Consider the following 12,320-nt stretch of genomic DNA (forward strand, 5'->3'; position numbering starts at 1 on the left):
CCTCAAACTTGTGTAAACATCTATAAGGTAACCCCTCAACCTCTGACGTTCCAGAGAAAATAGCCCCAGCCTGACCAGCCTCTTCCTATATCTCAAACGCTCCAACCCTGTCAACATCCGTGTAAATCTTTGCTGAACCCTTTCTAGTTTCACAATGTCTTTCCGACAGGAAGGAGACCAGAATTGCACGCAATATTCCAACAGTGGCCTAACCAATGTCATGTAAAGCCACAACATTACCCCCAACTCCTGTACTCAACACTTTGAAATATTTCTGGAACGGTTGAGCTGGGATATATTCCGATCGAATTTGGCGATAGGCCTGAAAGAGCAAAATGTAGTCAATTCAGAAGCGGACAGTTTAGAATGATGAGAGGAACAATAAAATTGAGATTGTCAATGTCACACCTCTGGCTTTCAGTTTGCACCTACATAGTGAAGATTGGGAGATCAGATTAAACGAAATTAATTTTTACCAATGCACCTCAGTAGCATGGAGAACATTGGTGTTAACGATGTGTTCTCTCAACCATTGCCGCAAAAGGTGAAAAGGAAACATTTTGAAGAGGAGTCATATCATACTCAAAACGTTAACACTATTTTCTTTTGACTGATCTTGCAAGGTTTGCTGAAGCTCTGCAGCTTCTTTAGTTTTTGATTGTATTTCACATTTCTCAACGATTACATCATCGTACCATTCCGATGCAGTGGTAGCATTTTATGATTTAAATTCACTTGTTTTTTTTTTGTGAATGCAAAACAGTCTTTGCAGAGACCTTCGAACATTGCTATGATTGACTTTACTTCTAGTCGGGGGAGAATGTGACGAGTGCATCATTCCTGATAAAGAGCTTAAACTCGAAACGTTGACTCTCCTGATCTGCCTGACCTGCTGTGCTTTTCCAGTGCCAGACGTTTGACTTGATTCATGTCGTCACATCAGTGTATTGGGTGGACTTTTCAATAAGCATTAATCATGCCTCAGTTAAACGTGTTTTAATTTCAAAAATAAATTTTATTCAAAAAACAGATCTCTTTGTGCATTTTCATAGAACGAAAAAAAAGTTCAGTTCTGCACAGTTGCATATCAAGGAAATACACGAACGTTCGAGTTTGATTATATACAAAAACAAAGACCTCTCTTGCACATGCAACAGTACAATCTATATATAGTTGCCATTCTAGGAGAGTCCAATAATTGAATGGAGCCTTATTTACCTTCAGCAGGATGACCTCAGAGGCTGGTCTTTCCCCGACTGTGTCTTGGCAGTAGCTGCCCCAAGCTTTAATGTGGACCGTAGCATGTCCTCCTGTTCTTTGAAATATCACAATCTGGAACCCTCGATCGGGGTCAATTCCTACTTCTGGAAGACGAACAAAGTTTGGCCACACCAAAGAGTGTCTTTCAATGATTTGTTGGTCCTCAAGATGCAGTTGATGTAAAGGTGTTCGTCCGAGGGACTAGACTATAGTGCACATGGAGCTGCTCAGGACGAACCTCAACAAAACCTCAAAAAAACAGTGAGGTTGAAACGCCATAGTTCTTCAATTCAAACAATCAGCTTCAAGCTCCTTGAAGTTCATTTCGGATGACCTCAAAAGAAAGGAACACGACGAAATTATTCGACAGACCACAAGGTTTTACAATGACTTTAAAGCAATGAGACATTTAGCCGTTTTGCTTGTCTGCAGGCGAGGTCAGAGAAGGAACACAGTCCATGTTGTTTGCATCAGGACCTGGAGTTCTCCAGTTCGGAGAATTATTCTCTGATGTTTTGAGAACTTCCGTTAGCCCAGCCTGGGGGTCAGTGTGTTTCAGGCGTTTGCACTCAGAGATATCAAGTTAAAGAAAAAACACATTTTCAAATTACGGAAATAGTAGAGTGGAATGTTGACTTTGCTGCATTTTCTGAAAAGATTCATAGATGTCGACATTTCTTTAATTTTGCATTGTGCTGTCGCAAATGTATCCATGGTAAGATACCGGATACATTGCAGCACCTGGAGAAAATGGCGCCATGCCACGTTTTCAAGGTATATTAGTGATGCGTGCCAGAATTGCCCGCAGCTCCCAAATACTACATATTTTTTGAAGAAAAAATGATGCAGTTTCTCTGAAGAATGAATGGGATGGCAAGAGAGCAGAGTCTGTAAATCTTCACAGAAGGCAATGTATTTTGCAAAAAACACAAAACTAACTGGCAAGGCAATGATGAGGATGGCTCAAAGTGTCTGCGAGAAGGACATAAAGCGTTTCAGTAAGAGGGACTGCCGCTTCCTTTGGCAGATTATGTCGGAATATTACAGCACCAGGAAATGAACAATTGAGTCAAATGGGATGATATTGAATGTTTAGGTTTTTGGAATCATTGTTGAGACGACTGGATTGTGTGCTTGTTAATGAAATGTGAATGATATTAAAATAAAGGCCGCTTTACTTTTCTTCACGGTTGATTTATAACTTAAATTGATTTAATATTTCATGGCTATCTATCACACTCGTTGTTTTTCCACTTATCTTTCAATGGTTTATGACCATTTTGTCTTCAACATATATTGTTACATTATTTCTGCTCTTTCTTTCATCTTTCACTGATGGAGGCATGCGTGTATATGCTTGCTTTGTCTCTGCCCAGATGTTCAGTTGGACACTTTATAGCTTGCTGGGCAATACTATCTTTTTTTGTTACCGCATTCCCATTAACATCGAGTTTTAGAGCCCTGAAATAACAAACTTTGATACTCAACACTACGATCCAATCATTCTGTGTAGGTTTTTGTTCAGACTCTCCCTCTGTTTTTACACTGTGCCCTCATTGGCACAGAGATAGATGGCGGTGTCGTTAAGTCTGGCGTCTCTCACACTGAGGACAGTGTGTTTGTAGTCTGTACTGACTGAAGCGGAGATCCTCTCATGTTGATCAGCCTCTCTTTGGCCATCACCAGATACTGGGGCGGCTGGTTCGGGAACTGTCTTTACCAATGCACTCTGCCAGATGCTGTTGCTATGGGGCACTCCATGGAAGCGTTTCCTGCCTCCTTAACAACTGTCCACTGAGCAAGTTGCGTAACTTCGTCTTCTCCAGTTTCTACCGTGTAGATCAGAGAGGAAAGCAGGAAAAGAACTCGGTACATTTGAGATATCATCAAGTCACATGTAACGTAAGGTCGACAGAGTTTTGTTGAAAAAAAAAGAGTTAATAAGTAGAAAAACACTCTTTTCGTGTCGCACAGTGCTGCCTTCTTTCGAAGTTGTGGAATATTTTGTATCTTGGAGTTTATCTTCCGGTTCCAAGTCTTTCACACTGACAGCTGCTCACACGGTGTGAAATGTCACTCCCCCCTCACATTCAATATATGACACAGATTCACCCTGCCCTCTAGCGGTTATGTCCAGAAATTGAGACCGAACTTTTCTCAAAACAATTGAGCTCACACGATTCATGATCAACGAAAATAAAAATACCCTCCTCCCCCAAATAAACCACTGGTTTACTCGGCATTTTTTAATCCAAATGCAGCAGCCAACGAGTTTGGGGTATTTTCTTCACGCATTGCAACTGAAACTGTATTCTATACTTTGATCAGCCTTATTGAAACAAGCAAAATTTCTCAATATTGATTCTATAATTTTGGTCTGTGATTTGAAGAAGCGTGTCACCTCAGCACGATTCGATGTGAACATTTATTTCCATTCTGCGCACTATACTAACAGGAAGAGCAACATTGGTGACTCATCATGTCATGACCCTCATTGGTGATCTTCTTGAAATCAACCCCTCACTCACGTGCATACTCATACACATGCATGCACATGTGCGCACTCACACAAACACACACATGTACACACATATACATACACACAGACACACACACACAGACACACACACACATACACACACGCATAAGCAACCACACACACAAAGACAAACACACAAAAACGCACTCCTTCACCCACCTTTCTCTGATGCACCTGTCCATAACTATGGAAACACCGCTGAAATCTCCTTCTGTTGGATGATGCTGTGCATTCATTATACTGATGCTTCAGAAATTCTAAGCATTGCGTACAGTTCTGATCACCACATTACAGAAAGGATGCGGAAGCTTTGGAAAGGGTTTATACGAGATTTACGAGGATGTTGCCTGATATGCAGTGAAGACGTTACGAAGATTGTTTGAGGGAATTGATGCTGCTTTTGTTCGAAAGAAGAAGGTCGAAAGCTGACTTAATCGAGACAGAGAAGATAATTAGAGGGTTAGTTTTGTTGGGCAGTGCGAGCTGCTTTCCTCTGATGGCGATGGCAAGCACGATGGAGCATGTCTTTAAAGAGAGGAGTGACAGACATAGGACAGATATCAGAGGTAGTTTATTTACTCAGAGAGTAGATGGGACCTGGAACACACTTCCCGCAACAGTAGTAGAATCGCCAACTTCCACGCCATTTAAATGGTCATTAGGTAGTCATATGGATGAGAACAAAATAGTGGAGATTAGGCGGGCTTCAGATTGGTTCCACAGGTCGTCGCAACATTGAGGGCCGAAGGCCTGAAATGCGCTGTAATGTTCTATGATCTAAATGTGGACAGAAGGGGAACAACAGATAACTTCCAAAATGATAGCGAGCAGGGGACTTGCTAAATTTTACGTTTGTGCTTCTGTGTGTGCGTGCATGTCTCTGGGTGCCAATGTGTGTCTTTCTATTTGTATCACTGTTTGCACACCTATTCATGTGTGTCTGTGCAGATGTGCACTTCTATGAGGCGACCAACGTGCATTTCTGTGTGTACATGTGCATGTCCTTTTGTGTGTTTACGTGTGTGTGTGCGTGTGTGTGTTGTACATGCGTGTGAATGTATGCGTTTATCTCCGCGTACAACAGAAATTACTTCTGATTTGATGTTGAAAGAATTACAGTGTCAAACCCCTCCGCTTGTTGCTGACTTCTGAATAAGATCATATATTTCCACCACCTCCTCTCGAATCAAAGCAGCTGGCATTTCAGAAAGCATCATTTTGTTCTTAAAGACGGCTCAGATTGGGAGTTTTTCAAGGGCTAATTTCTAATATTCATGACGTACTAGAACGAGGGGTTATAGTTAAATCGCATCCATTTTTAAACAGCTATCCAATGTTCTGATATCAATGATTTGGATGAGAATGCACAAAGGTATGAACAGTAAGTTTGTCGATGACGCTAAAATTGGAGGTATGGTGGACAATGAGGAAGGTTGTTAGAAATTGCAGCAGAACCTTGATCAGCTGGGGAACTGGGCACGAAATGGCAAATGGAATTTGGTGCATGTAAGTGTAAGGGCTTGCATTTTGGAAAGCTGATTAAAAGCAGGAGCTTCATGATGGATGGTCGTGCCTTAAGGAGTGTAGTGCAACAGACGGACATTTGTGTTCCACTACACGGTTCACTGAAACTCCCAGTTAGACTGGACAGTAAAAAAAGCTTTTGGAACACAAGCCTTCTTCAGCCAGCGAATTGAGTAAAGAAGTTGTGAAGTTACGTTGCAATTGTAGAGGAGATGGTGAGGGCATACATCGGGTATTGTGCTCAGTATGGTCACCTTGCTATGTGTAGGATTTATTAAAATGGAAAGAATGCATAAGAAATTTACTAGCATGTTTCCTGGACTCAATGGTCAATTTAGAAGGACAGGTTGGACAAACTAGTACTTATATCTTGAGTGTGCAGGTGACTCAGGGGAACGGGGATGAGCGTGTGGATCTTATCGAGGTGTAGAAGACCATGAGAGGCATGAACAGTCTGAATGAACTCAATCTTTTCCCCACGTTTGGTGAATCAAGAATTAGAGGGCGTCAGTTTAAGGAGAAAGGATAAAAGGGAAACCTAAGGGCAACATTTTTCACACAGATGGTGGTACTCATGTGGGATGACATGCCAGTGGAAGTGATTGAGGCAGGTACATTCACAACATTTAAAGGGAATTTAGACAAGTGCATGGATAGGAAAGGGTTAGAAGGATAGGGGCCAAGTGCTGGAAAATGATGCGAGCATGGACAGACGTCATGGATAATTTCAGTCATAGGACATTTTTCCGTGCTGGAGGACGCTATGACTCTCTCCATGTTTCAATCAGAGACGAGGGAAAAGTTGTCTGTCAGAGCATTGTGAGACTTGGGAATGTCCTTCCTCAAAATGCAGTGATTTCCACTTGAGAGATGTCTCGAACTGATTCTGAATGTCTTCACCAAAAATGAGGGATGGATACTTTCAAAGTACTTTTCATTCAGAAGAATAATACATTCCAGGCGCTGGACTGTCGCTCAAAAACTGACTTTTTGAAGCGTAGTCAGTATATTTAGGAAACCGGGAATCTAATTTAATTGTTATGGATACTGATGCAAATACAGATTTATTAAAATGAAACAGAGAAGAAGAACTTTGCACGCATGTTGCCTGGACTCAATGGTCTAATTTAGAAGGATTTCCATGACAGAATAAATTTAAATATTTACAATTCCGAATACAGCTGGATGATTCGAATCCCTGCACAGCCGTATGACCTGCAGTTCCTGGAGGTATCCCAAAAGTTCAATAGCGTATCAAAGTTCTCAAAATTCCGGATTTACCTGTCCTTTATTCCCAAATTAACAGAGAGCCCGGCCGGGTTTCTGTGCTTAACCTAAATGAATATTCATTATAAATGAATATATTCCAGATGCAGGTTAAAAAATTATGAAAGTATGATATATAATTCAATCGGTTGCAAGTCTTACTGCCATTAACAACGACCACCCTGTATTCCTTTAGTGCAGAGAAACCAGGCATACAGAACTGGGCTGGCATTTTTATGGATCCTGTCACAGTGTTCGCTGTCTTGACGCTTCTGGTTGTAGGACTTGTTGCTTCTTAATCTGTCTTCTCCAGGCACATTTGCTGAAGGTGGTGCACAAAGTTTCACACTGATCACGCCTGTCGCGCATAGACTGAATAAGTGTGTGAGCAGATGCTGTTGTACATTTGAAAAATGCAATGCGTTGCTGCCATTCCTCTGACATAATCCCCAACGATCTTTCCACTCTGACTGTGCAGTGGTGTGCAGCCGCCAGGAGAGGGTGGCATTGTGTCACTTTCAGCACAGAGAACCAGGGAGAGCTGCTTTGACCAAACCTAACTGTCTGGTAGAACGTGATGGTACCTGCCTTTTGAATGTCGACACTACTTGCTGAGTTGGGGCACCTATATTGTTGTTAGCAAGAGATTTCCAGGGTCCTGACCAAGAGATCCAAGGCGTGCCGTGTATGCCCTGAGAGTGAAGTAGCCCCATGCATCTACTGTGTTTGTCTTTCTAAGGGATAGGGGAATGAGAATGTTCTGTTGCAGGAAACATGGCGAACTACTGCAATGCAATGTTGCAGCCACACTTGTGCAGCCGTGCATTAGTGATAAGACAGTGAATATTGCTGCTGATGCAGGTGTCAGTCCGGTATGTTTTTGTGTTTTTCTGCACTTTATCGATGTAAGGAACTTCTACAGTCCAAATTTATGATTAATCTGAGATTCCAAGCATCTTCCCTTTTCCTCTTTAATCGGTCTTTTAGTCATACTTCCTTTAATTTTAGATTGCTTTCAATCCTTTCACTTCTCTGTTTCTTGCGACCTTGCAAAGCGTACAGCATGGGTATTTTCAATATTTCGTTAGCCACAGTTGAATTATTTTCCAACTACATGTTTCTGTTTACGTGGAACAAATGATAATTACAGACAATATAATACCTCCTCAACCACTCAGTACTGCCTGTGTACTTCCAAATCATTGTGTGTATTTAGCAAATCCAGTATTAGCATTTTACGACTCCAATTTTCATAGTTTCCATTGTTCAGGTTTCAGACTCTATTTACAGAATGAATGATATCACTTTGATACTTGATTAAAAATTGTACAACATTACGTTCTGTATTCAACCGCACCTCTGAAGAGCAAGGTTATTACGGCCTGAAGTGTCACCTGAAATAATAAACTTATGATGGACACTATTGCATTTAACATGGAGTTAGAAAAGATGAACAATGATTAAAGCATTCTGGGAAATCGACTCTGCCTTGACTAAAGTGACGGTGCCCATTCACATGCTGCAGAATCCAGTCAGGTTACAGGTGCCCACAGATGGTTCTCATACAAACCTGAGAGCTGCAGACCCTGCAACACGCACCTGAAGTTGGTGTTGAATGCAACAATGGAATGCCACCCCCGGGGACAATTTGAAGTAGTGAATGATTTCCTGGAGAGTGCTGCGCCTGGCACACTTATTTGGGAGGAGGTTACGTGCACCCAGCATTTACCACATTGGATGCCTAAGGGCCAACCTGCCATCAACGTGCCAACACCTGGTTGGGTCTGATCGTTCAGGGTAATCGAACCTGATCAATCCATTGGAAGATACTCCACACCCTCCCAAAAAGGCGTGAAAACCCAGAAGGAGAGCAGTCACTCTCCTCGAAAATAGTAACTCGAGAATAACTACCGAAGGAGAAGACACCTTCAAGACATCGGAAGTGAAGGAAGGCATCATGATATGTAACCTGGCCAAGTTTTAATGTGGTGGTATATGAATGTACAAAGTGAAATTAAATCATAAGATATGTCGTAGTTTTTCTTTTGATGGTTTATGGTTCTCATATTAATTGTGTCCAATAAACGAATATCATTTTCTGTAAGAGTCGACTGACAGTTCGTTTGCTGAATAGAAGAACTTCAACACACTGTATGGCAAGTACAACATTATGAATTTCTCTCTGTCTTTAACCAATGCTATACCAAAAACAAGCTGATTTTGATTTGGTCCTTGAACGTTTTGCTTCAGAAAAGTTCATAACAAACTCCAGATATTCATCTCCCACAAATTTCGTCAATGGATTTCCAGCTGGGATGGGTAATTGAATCCATTGAAACAATCCTCACATATTCATGGTTCCTCCTTGACAGCGTCGTCTTTGTGTCTGCTCAGGAGGTGCTTGATTGAATCCATGACTGCACCAAAGTGGAGCATAGAGTCTCCCTGCTGTGAATGTTTGTCAAACTTCTTGATGAGTTTAAATTCCTTTCTCAGGAAGGCTGTGATTGTATTCATGATATGAAACATAATTTTGGATGCTGGAGATCTGCAACACATAGATGGTTGTGTTTGTGATTTGTTCCTCACTGAAAATAAAGTGTCAGGTTTAAGTTTCCAGTTTGAAAACGGCACATCATAATTAGAGTCATAATCATAGAGTCATAGAGATGCACTGCATGGAAACAGGCCCTTCGGTCCAACCTGTCCATGCTAACCAGATATCCCAATCTAGCCCCACTCGCCAGCACCCGGCCCATATCCCTCGAAAAACCCTTACTATTCATCTTCCCATCCAAGTGCCTCTTAAATGTTGAAATTGTACTCGCCTCCACCGCTTCCTCTGGCAGCTCATTCCATACACGTACCATCCTCTGTGTCAAAAAGTTGCCCCGTAGGTCTCTTTTATATCTTTCCCCTCTCACCCTAAACCTGGACTCCAATACTGCAAGGAAATGACTTTGCCTATTTAATCTATCCATGTCCCTCATAATTTTGTAAACCTCTATAAGGTCACCTCTCAGCCTCCGATGCGTCAGGGAAAACAACCCCAGCCTGTTCGGTCTCTCCCTATAACTCAAATCCTCTAACCCTGGCAAAATCCATGTAAATCTTTTCAGAACCTTTTCAAGTTTCACCACATTATAAAAAAGTTGCACCTGTTTGTATTACGGTCCTGATGTATGGTCAAAAACACATTTGAAAGCAGTTAGATGAACTCTGTCGTTGAATTGCAGGTGGAAGTGCAATTGAAATGCATCCATGAAGTTCTTTAATAATGATAATAGTTTGAATACTAGACAAAGAAGGACATGCTTTGTGTCCAAGAATTTCATCTTGTCGTGATATGTGCATCCTACACACTGATCTTTGAGATATGCTCTTTCCTTCTCATGAATGAAAATGAACTGGAATGCATTACCGGAAATGATGACTAATACACCTTCAATGGGAACTTTCAAAAGAAAATGGGAAGTATGTTTGAAAAGGAAAACTTTGGAGAAAGTTTACAAAAGTAGGTGGAGAAAACCTATTAGTATTATCGCTGTGTTATTATTCCAGAGAGTCAGTTAATGTTCTGGGAAATGGGATTCGAATCCCACCAAAGTAGATGGCGAAATTTGATATGAATAAAATTAAACATCTGGAATTAAGAATCTAACAATGACCGTGAAACATTGTCAATTGATTGACGTGATTCAATAATGTAATACCGGAAATCCTCTGTCCTCTCCTGGTCTGACGCACATGCGACTACAGACCCACAACACTAGTGTAACAGTTTACTCTATTCATAGGTATCATAGAATCGCTGCAGTGTGAAAAAGGTCCATTTGCTCCAACAAGTCCACACCACCCACCGAAGAGTTACCCACCCAGACTCAACCCCATAACTACATATACCCTGACGAACCTTATCTAGACATCTCTGAGCACTATGTATAGTTTTACCATGACCAATTCACCTAGCCTGGACATATTTGGATATTGGGAGGAAACCAGCGCACTTGGTAGAAACCCACGCAAACACGGGGGAATTTGCAAACTCCACACAGACAGTTGCCCAAGGCTACAATCAGGCCCAAGGTCCCTGGTGCTGCCAGGCAGCAGTGCGAACCACTGAGCCACAGGGCCACCCACGTCTATCAATCTCTGAATTCTCATCAAAGATATGCAATGGTATGATCCACATGGCGTCAGAAAAAAACAAATAACTGCAGAAAAAGTAATGTGGACTCTGCAAAGTTGCCCTTACGAACATCTTGGAAGCGGTGCCAAAGTTGGACAGCTGCCTTACAGACTAGTCAAGCAACAGCCTGACAAACTCATAACTATAGAATCATATCTGATAGACAACATCTGAGACACAACATTCACCATCCCTGTGTATGTCCCATCCCAACGGCAGGACAGATTGAGCTGAGGTAGTCAGGTCATTGCATGCAATCAGGAGGGAGTTGCCCTCACAATCCTCGGCATTGTCTCCATACATCATGAAGTCCCATGGCTTAAGGTTATTCATGCCCAAGTATTCTCCTGCTGATTAACGCATACTGTACCAGCTTGAGTGATGAATCACTCCATGTTGCCTGTTTGTTTGCGTGTGTGTGTGTGTGTGTCACTGTTCTTATGGTTGCATCAAATTGTCTTTCGGAAGCAGTTCGCAAGGGCGAATGACGTCATTCTGTTGCAATTCTTCATATCCTCTTTAAGTAACGTAATCAATTTTCACTTCTGAAACTTCCAGATCTGATGCCAATCTGTCTTTGAAAACTGATGTCATCTGAATCTGTTTGATCGTGTTTTTGATGCAGTGAAAATTTTAAACTGCATGGGATGAAAATTGTTTCTGTTCGAAGTCAGCAAACTGCCAAAATATAATGAGCCCCATTAGTACCACAACTCAGATTCGAGGTAGATAACTGCTTGTGATTACTTCGCTCAGCTTCACTGTGGACATTGGCTGCGCAGATTGATTGAGACCTGAGTAATAAAACAATTTTGAACTTCTTCAGGTTTCATCTCGCCTACAGAGAAAGATCTACCTCTATGAAGAGTGCCTGATCGATTGCTGCCGAAAATATAGTGTAATGGTGGAAGACGGTATCACGCCTGAAAGTGTGAGAATGAGCAACAGCGTGAGCAAGGCAGCCAGGGAAGAGATTGGAGAGAGTCAGCTCTATATGGTCCTGTATTAACTGTGATTGGTCCACTGTTGACGTCAGATATGAGAAACCACCCAGTTGGATCAAGGGAACAAATGTCTCACTTGTCCAGAAAGTGAAGGTTGTTTCTGATTAGGGTTCAGTCCCGCATGTAAGATCGGAAGGTCAAAATATTTTGAAAAGTGCGTCGTTTACTGCCGAACCTAAAAATGTGTTCTTTATGTGCTTTACTGATAATAATGACAATGATGTCAGGTAAGTTTGACCTAAAATCATCAATGTGCGCTTCACCAGTTCGTCCTTCACATTTTTGACAACTTCATTATTTCTGTTGCAGGTTCGAGCGTCGAAGATTCGGTTTCCCAGGATCCACTTGAGAAAACGGTTCAAGAAGGAGAGACTGTAATCCTCAACTGTAATTACACAGCAGAGTCCACTGCTCCAGTGCTCTTTTGGTACATCCAAAATCCCGGGGAAGCTCCGGGATATTTACTGAAAAGATTCAACAAGGAAGAAGGACAGACGTCTCCAGCTTTCTCTGACAGGTTCTCTTCTCGTCTGTACAA

This window comes from Chiloscyllium punctatum, chromosome 36 (assembly GCF_047496795.1).
Source record: "Chiloscyllium punctatum isolate Juve2018m chromosome 36, sChiPun1.3, whole genome shotgun sequence".
Lineage (NCBI taxonomy): Eukaryota > Metazoa > Chordata > Chondrichthyes > Orectolobiformes > Hemiscylliidae > Chiloscyllium > Chiloscyllium punctatum.